We start from the raw sequence: 7,062 nt of genomic DNA on the forward strand, positions 1-7,062 counted from the left end.
ACAAACACAAAAAAGCCTGCACTGTGGTGCTCAGCACCACACAGACACGCAATTTAGACTAACAACCTAGAGTACCACATCAAACTCTTCAAATTTTTATTTTATTGGCTTTTAGTTTCATGTACATTTAGTTATACATTTCTTTTGATTTTTTTCAGTTTTATTAGAGCCACAAAGACTGCATTCTTTCATATGTGTGTACATATAAAGCTATGCTCTAATAAAAATATTTTAGTCAACATTGAGGGTTGATGTGTGTATCAGTCAGGGTTCCTACAGGAAAAAGACAGCACTTATCTGAAGAAGGATTTAACTGAAGAGGATTTCATGAAGGGGTGTGAGCAGGGTTAAGGGAAAGAACAAAGGTCAGTAAGGAATCCGAGAATTGGCAACAGTGGGCTGAGGGGTGAAGATAGGTCTACTGGAATGTAGAAGGAGACAGAACAGCTGGGAGAGAGGATGCTGACAGGAGCTATAGCCTAGAGAAACTGAACTGCTTCCAGAACATGGCACAGTAACAGGGAAGGGATAGGGGAGTAAGTACCTGTTCTCTCTTCCCACCACTCTCTGATCATCCCAGTGCCTCCCCACTGTCCCAACCACGTATAAGCAGAGGGCCAGGGAACCTGGATGGTGCAATCCATAGAGGACAACCTTCTGGGCCACAGAGCAAGGCAAAGAAGGGTAGAGATGGATGTGGGTGCGGTGGGGAATAACCAGAATGATAGGGATTGTAATTTTTCCTTTTAGAAGTGGAACATACATTATTCAAGTTTGAGAAACACTGTCCTGAAAGCTGACATCCCCAGTGTTGTCCCAAAGAAGCTCCCTTGCCTGGACTTTGCCCACTCCCATCCTATTCCCTTAGCCATGGGAAATCAGCAATTTCAACCCATTTCAACCATGTTTTCAGCCTATCCTTTCTCTCACATTGAATTCCCTGCTAAATCTTAATCCCACCTGCTTCTTTACCTTCAATCTGCAAACAGTAACTCAACTTGCAAGATTTAACACAAATGTCAATCTTCCTATAAAACCCTTTCTGACTCCCTTTAGCACAGATGAAACAATTAACTACTACTCCTCTGGACTCCTAGTACAATACCTGCACACTTGTACAGTAGCACTTAAAACAGGACAATCATGGTTCTCATTAGCACTAGACTCCACTTTCCTAAGGGACAAGGTACAGGTCTTATCTTGCACCAATTAAAAGAGTCTGTCATGTAACAGAACTCAGTAACTACTAGGAAGGAAGGAAGGAAGGAAGGAAGGAAGGAAGGAAAGAAGGAAAGAAGGAAGGAAGGAAGGGAGGGAGGGAGGAAAGGAGGAAGGGAGGGACGGAGGGAGAAAGGAAGTAGAAGGAAAGGAAACATTAAATAAGACCATGTGAGCATCTAAGTTTTGTCAGTATATGATCTTGAGTTTCTCTATTGATCTCACATTCTTATCAATAAAATGAAGAGAATAATACCAAGGACCTCATGGATCTTGAGAATACTAAATGAGGAAAGACAAGCACAAGCTCATAGAACAGTTGCTGACTTTCTGAAGAAAAGGAAGAATATTTATTCATCCACCGTCTCCATATATCCACTGTCTTTCAGTAAATGAAAACATTCGAAACTCTGGTCCAGCCAGTTTTCTAGATCTACCCCTGAGCATAATAGAATAAGTATGTGCCCCAAGGATAGATCCATGGGTATTGTGTTTCCCTCTAGGCAGGGAAAATGCTGCTTGGCTGAGCAGGAAGGAAGAAAGTAAACTGTTAAAGATACGTGGATGGAAACATGTGTTCTTCCTGCTGAAGAACAAAAACCTAGCAGATTTTTTTTTCTTCAGATGACTGAATGACTGACTAAATGAATAAATGGATGAATGAATTTTCTTCAGTAGGTGAATATGCTACTTGCATGACTGGTGTCCCTGCTACCCAGCTAATTTTACTCCTGGAGAGAAATTTTAAACCAGTGCAAAACCCACAGGAACCCCCCAACTATATGGGAAGGAGCAGAAAGATATCAACACCCACTGTCTAAAATCAACTCAAATCAACTCAATCATTAAGTACTTACCTATAAGGTCATTCACCGCCAGAAGATAGCATCCCAACGATAACCCAAAATCAGACTAAAATAAACTGAAAACAAGAAGTATTTTAACCCACAATAGCCAAACTGTGGAAAGAGCCAAGATGCCCTTCAACAGATGAATGGATAAAGAAGATGTGGTCCATATATACAATGGAATATTACTCAGCCATCAGAAAGGATGAATAGCCCACTTTTGCATCAACATGGATGGGACTGGAGGAGATTATGCTAAGTGAAATAAGTCAAGCAGAGAGAGTCAATTATCATATGGTTTCACTTATTTGTGGAACATAAGGAATAGCACAAAGGACATTAGGAGAAGGAAGGGAAAAATGAAGGGGGGGAAATTGAAGGGGGAGATGAACCATGAGAGACTATGGACTCCAAGAAACAAACTGAGGGTTTTAGAGGGGAGGGGGATGGGGGAATGGGTTAGCCTGGTGATGGGTATTAAGGAGGGCACGTTCTGCATGGAGCACTGGGTGTTATACGCAAATAGTGAATCGTAGATCACTGCAACAAAAACTAATGGGACAAGTTCAGCGGGGAAGATGGCAAATGACAAGGATTCTCTGCCCAAGCTTAAGGACCTGGCATTTCTCAAGAACCAGTTGGAACACCTGCAGCAGCGTGTAGATGATGAAGTCAGCAGTGGTGTGAGCCAGGATGGCTTGCTCATGTCCTCCCCATTCCTCAAGTTCTTCTCAGCCAGCCATGTGGTGGCCAAACCCAGGGCATCAGCAGTATTGGGCTTTGCTGTGGGTACCTGCACTGGCATCTATGCAGCTCAGGCACATGCTGCACCCAATGTGGAGAAGACATTGAGGGACTATCTTTGGTCATTGCGAAAGGGGCCTAACTAACTCTGGATCCCATGGGGGAGGAAGGATGAGCACCTCGGGCCTGCAGGTAGAGGCCTTTCAACTGCAGGCACCATATTTGGCTTCCCACCTATCACCCTTTTGCTATCTCCAACTTGCCCACAGCCTTCATCCTTGCTTTCCTTCCTGCAGAGGGTAAACAGTGGCTTATCAGCCAGCAGTTTGGACGCCCCTCCTTAATCCCATGGGACTGGCCCCAAGACTGTGGCTTCTAGGGCCACCAGCCCCATCCTCTTCCAGACCTGACTGTGGAGTTTGAAGCTGACTCTGATTCTCAGTATTCTCTCTAGTGATGCATCATGGCTCCTCCCTCCTGCGAGCTGGCTCCATGCTGATTTTCCCCAAACTTCTTACAATTCCCGCTGCCCCCTTGCTAGCTACACAGGCCACCCAGGGGCTGGTTTGGGCACAAGTGTAGAGGATGGCGGTACGCCAGGCCTGGGCCGTCCCAGGCAGGCCCACTGGACCCTGATGCTGCTCCTGTCCATGGTGCCCATGCCCATTGCTGGCACCGTGCCATGTGAATGGCAGCGTGCCCTTCCGGCCCTCCTCGGCCGTGCTACTGACGGAGCCAACCCAGCTATTGCTGTGCGCCTTCTCCCTCTTGGTGGGCTGGCAAGCATGGTCCCAGGGGGCCCCACCATGGCGCCAGGCTGCCCCCTTTGCACTATCAGCCCTACTCTACGGAGCTAACAACAACCTGGTGATCTATCCTGAACGTTACATGGACCCCAGCACCTACCAAGTGCTGAGCAATCTCAAGATTGGAAGCACGGCCCTGTTCTGCTGCCTCTGTCTCCAGCACCACCTCTCTGCACGCCAGGGCTTAGCACTGCAGCTGGTGCGTCCAGGACCCTGGGAACACCCTTCCTGGACCCCCTTCAGCAGCTGCTGCTGGCCCCATGCCCCTGCATATCGCTCCACTGGAACGACTGCTTCTCATCTTGTACCGCCCCATCTCGGGCCTGTCGTCCGTGTACCCAGAACTGCCCATGAAGCGACAGAGGCTGCCCCTAGCACTTCAGAACCTCTTCCTCTACACTTTTGGTGTGCTCCTGCATCTAGGTCTGCATGCAGGTGGTGGCCCTGGCCCGGGCCTCCTGGAGGGTTTCTCCGGATGGGCAGCGCTTTGCGGTGCTGAGCCAGGCACTAAACGGACTGCTCGTGTCAGCCGTCATGAAGCACGGCCACAGCATCACACGCCTGTTAGTTGTGTCCTGCTCACTGGTGGTCAATGCCATGCTCTCGGCAGCCCTGCTGCGGTTGCAGCTCATGGCGGCCTTCCTCCCGGCCACGCCGCTCATTGGTGTGGCTGTGAGCCTGTATTATGGCAGCCGCTAGCCCCTGACCACCTCCACCCAGACTCCTGACCCTGTAGATTGGGTACGATCATGAGAGCCACCTCCCAGGCCTCCCGACCCTTCCTCAGCCGCCAGCCCTGTAACAAGTGCCTTGTGACAAAAGCTGGGGAGGTGAGAGCAGCCAGGTTAGTCTCTGGAGGTGGGTGAATGAAGGGTTACCCCAGGAGACTTGAAGACTGGGTTTGATCCACACTAAGGAATTGGGGAAGCATCAATAGCTAGGCCTTGGAAATGACCCCACCCCCAATGGAGGAGGCTCCCTGACTCATCCTGCATGAATGCAGTTGTTTCAAGTGGGGTATGGGCACCAGTTGGCTTTCCTTGCCTCCTGTGGTCACCCCAGCAGACCCATTGCCCCCAGGCCTGGTGCGGGCTACTCCAGCCCAGCTTTGGTACATGACTCCCCCATTAGAGACATTCACCCCTCACTGTAATGCAGAAAAGCCCGATTGCCACAGCTTTTATAGTGATCACCCAGGCCACTCTTCCAATTCCCCCCAGCTCCAGCAGCACCTGGAGACAATGCCCCTAGGTCCCTCCACAGTGCTGCTCTCCACACCCACCCAGCCTTCGTTCTGGAAACCCCAGAGAGGGCTGGAGCTTGACTCATCTCAGGAAATATTGCCCCTGGGCCCTGGCTTAAAGCTACACTTCTGACCTCTCTGCTCACCCCAAAGACCCTCTCAAAGCCCACTGCCCCCTCTACAGCTCCTAAGAGGTACCGTTCTTCTCACTCTGGGTCCTGCCCCTGCCTAGCAGTGTCCCAGCTCTCAACAGTTTAGGGAAGCTCTACACAGAGTGACCTGGAACCAGGCACAGGGAAATTTGGTGTAGTTCAATCAGTGTCTCTAACTATGTCAGCAATAAAGTCTTAATAAAGTGTTCTGGGGTGCAGGTGGTTCCTGCAATTGGCCAAAAAAAACCAAAACAAAACAAAAACAATTAATGTACTGTATGGTGAATAACATAACATAATAAAAAAAACACAAAAATTAAAAAAAGAGGCTCTAACATCTTTCATGAGTTTTGGTTTTCCACATAAATTCCCAGATGTCCAATGGACCTCTATTCACTCTTGCGTTTCTGCCTCCAAGTCCTAAATGAATGTCAAGTGTCTGTCAGTTGTAGAAAGGGATTTACTCCCAGGCTTGTTCTGTTGGAGACATTGAGCCAATTCTGTGAGTCTCTGTTTAATGAGGCAATTCTACAAGTGCCAATGTTATTTTTTAGTAGACTCAACATATTACAACTTTGCATTGTCACAGTAGAAAACTTACTTTATATAACTTGGGTTTCAGAGGTGTGTACCCTACAGGTGAGCCAACAAGTTCAACAGTGGCTCCTGTTGAATCGGAATTCTTCTGCCACTCAGTTTTGCATGTACTGTTGCAAATGACAAGAGAAGGGGAATAAACCATTTGAGCAAAGAGGGTCGAGTTGAGGGCTCTCTGGGTTGGAGGGTTCCAAAGGTTGCAACTTTTAAAACCTTCTCCAGTTTCTCTATATCTGCTTTAAAATGCAGTATGTAGGGGCGCCTGGGTGGCTCAGTCGTTAAGCGTCTGCCTTCGGCTCAGGTCATGATCCTGGGGTCCTGGGATCGAGCCCCGCATCCGGCTCCCTGCTCCGTGGGAAGCCTGCTTCTCCCTCTCCCACTCCCTCTGCTTGTGTTCCCTCTCTCGCTGTGTCTCTCTGTCAAATAAATAAAATCTTTAAAAAAAAAATAAATAAAATGCAGTATGTAAAATCCTAATAACATAGGGCAAGCTCTTCTGAATAGATTGCTTTAAAATTTTACAATATCCTACTACTTTTATTTGCATCCCACTATAGTGTCTTCTGGCTGATTCATCTGCAGCTTGTGATTCAGTATGTGCTTTAGATCTTTCTTTTGATACTTTCCTGTTTTACCACATCTTAGGTGTTTGGGTTTTCTGGCTTGAAGCGTACTATTTTGTACCTCTTCATTTTGAGTTTTACACAGCTTGTCAAGGTCATGTGAATGATTTGTCAAGGTCATTTTGAATTTTCTTTTTCTTTGCCATATGGTACACGTTAGGCTCATTTTTACAATTTTCTCATTCTGTACTTTGAACCTGCAATGGTTTGACTATCATCTAGGACCTCTCTCTGAAATGCCACTTGAAATGCACCTCCAGTTTGCTTACAAATTGACAACTATCTTTTTGGCATGGTATTGGAAAGGATCATTCATCCAACTAACAAGATCATAATTTTTAAGCCTGTAGTTGAAAATATTATTTACACAATAAAAACATCCTTATTGAGATTAAGAAAGATCATTGTCATACTTCATCTGAGAATCAAAACAGGAAACCATATTGGTCTAGAAACCTCACCTGTCAAAGTGAGGTCCATGGACAAGCAGCTTCAGCAGCATCTGGTAGCGTCTTAGAAATGCAGAATTACAAGCCCCACTTGAGACCTCCTGAATAAAAATCTGAATTTAACAAAATCTTGGTGATGCATATGCATATTCAAGTTTGAGAACCAGTGGTCCAGATGATTTATTTTTTTGATAAAGTATCCTATGTTTTCCTAGGTGATTGTAAATTGATAGGTTAATGATTTGCCTTATGATTGCCCAGATATGGATGGGGCTGTAATTTTCAGGGTAATCATTTTTCAAGGATGGCACCACATGTGCCCTCTACAGTCCTCAAAGAATTTTCTACTCCTACATGATTGCTTTATAGAAATATTTAGAAA

The 7,062-nt window shown here is 46.5% G+C and overlaps 2 pseudogenes; both read left to right on the forward strand.

Moving 5' to 3' along the window:
* The first annotated feature begins 2,500 nt into the window (after nucleotides 1-2,500).
* On the forward strand, nucleotides 2,501-4,323 carry LOC115943562 (SLC35A4 upstream open reading frame protein pseudogene; annotated as a pseudogene).
* LOC102740507 (putative UDP-sugar transporter protein SLC35A4) lies at nucleotides 2,982-4,315 on the forward strand (annotated as a pseudogene).
* Nucleotides 4,324-7,062: the final 2,739 nt, after the last annotated feature.

Source organism: Leptonychotes weddellii, chromosome 11 (assembly GCF_054177405.1).
Source record: "Leptonychotes weddellii isolate Sample4059 chromosome 11, ASM5417740v2, whole genome shotgun sequence".
Lineage (NCBI taxonomy): Eukaryota > Metazoa > Chordata > Mammalia > Carnivora > Phocidae > Leptonychotes > Leptonychotes weddellii.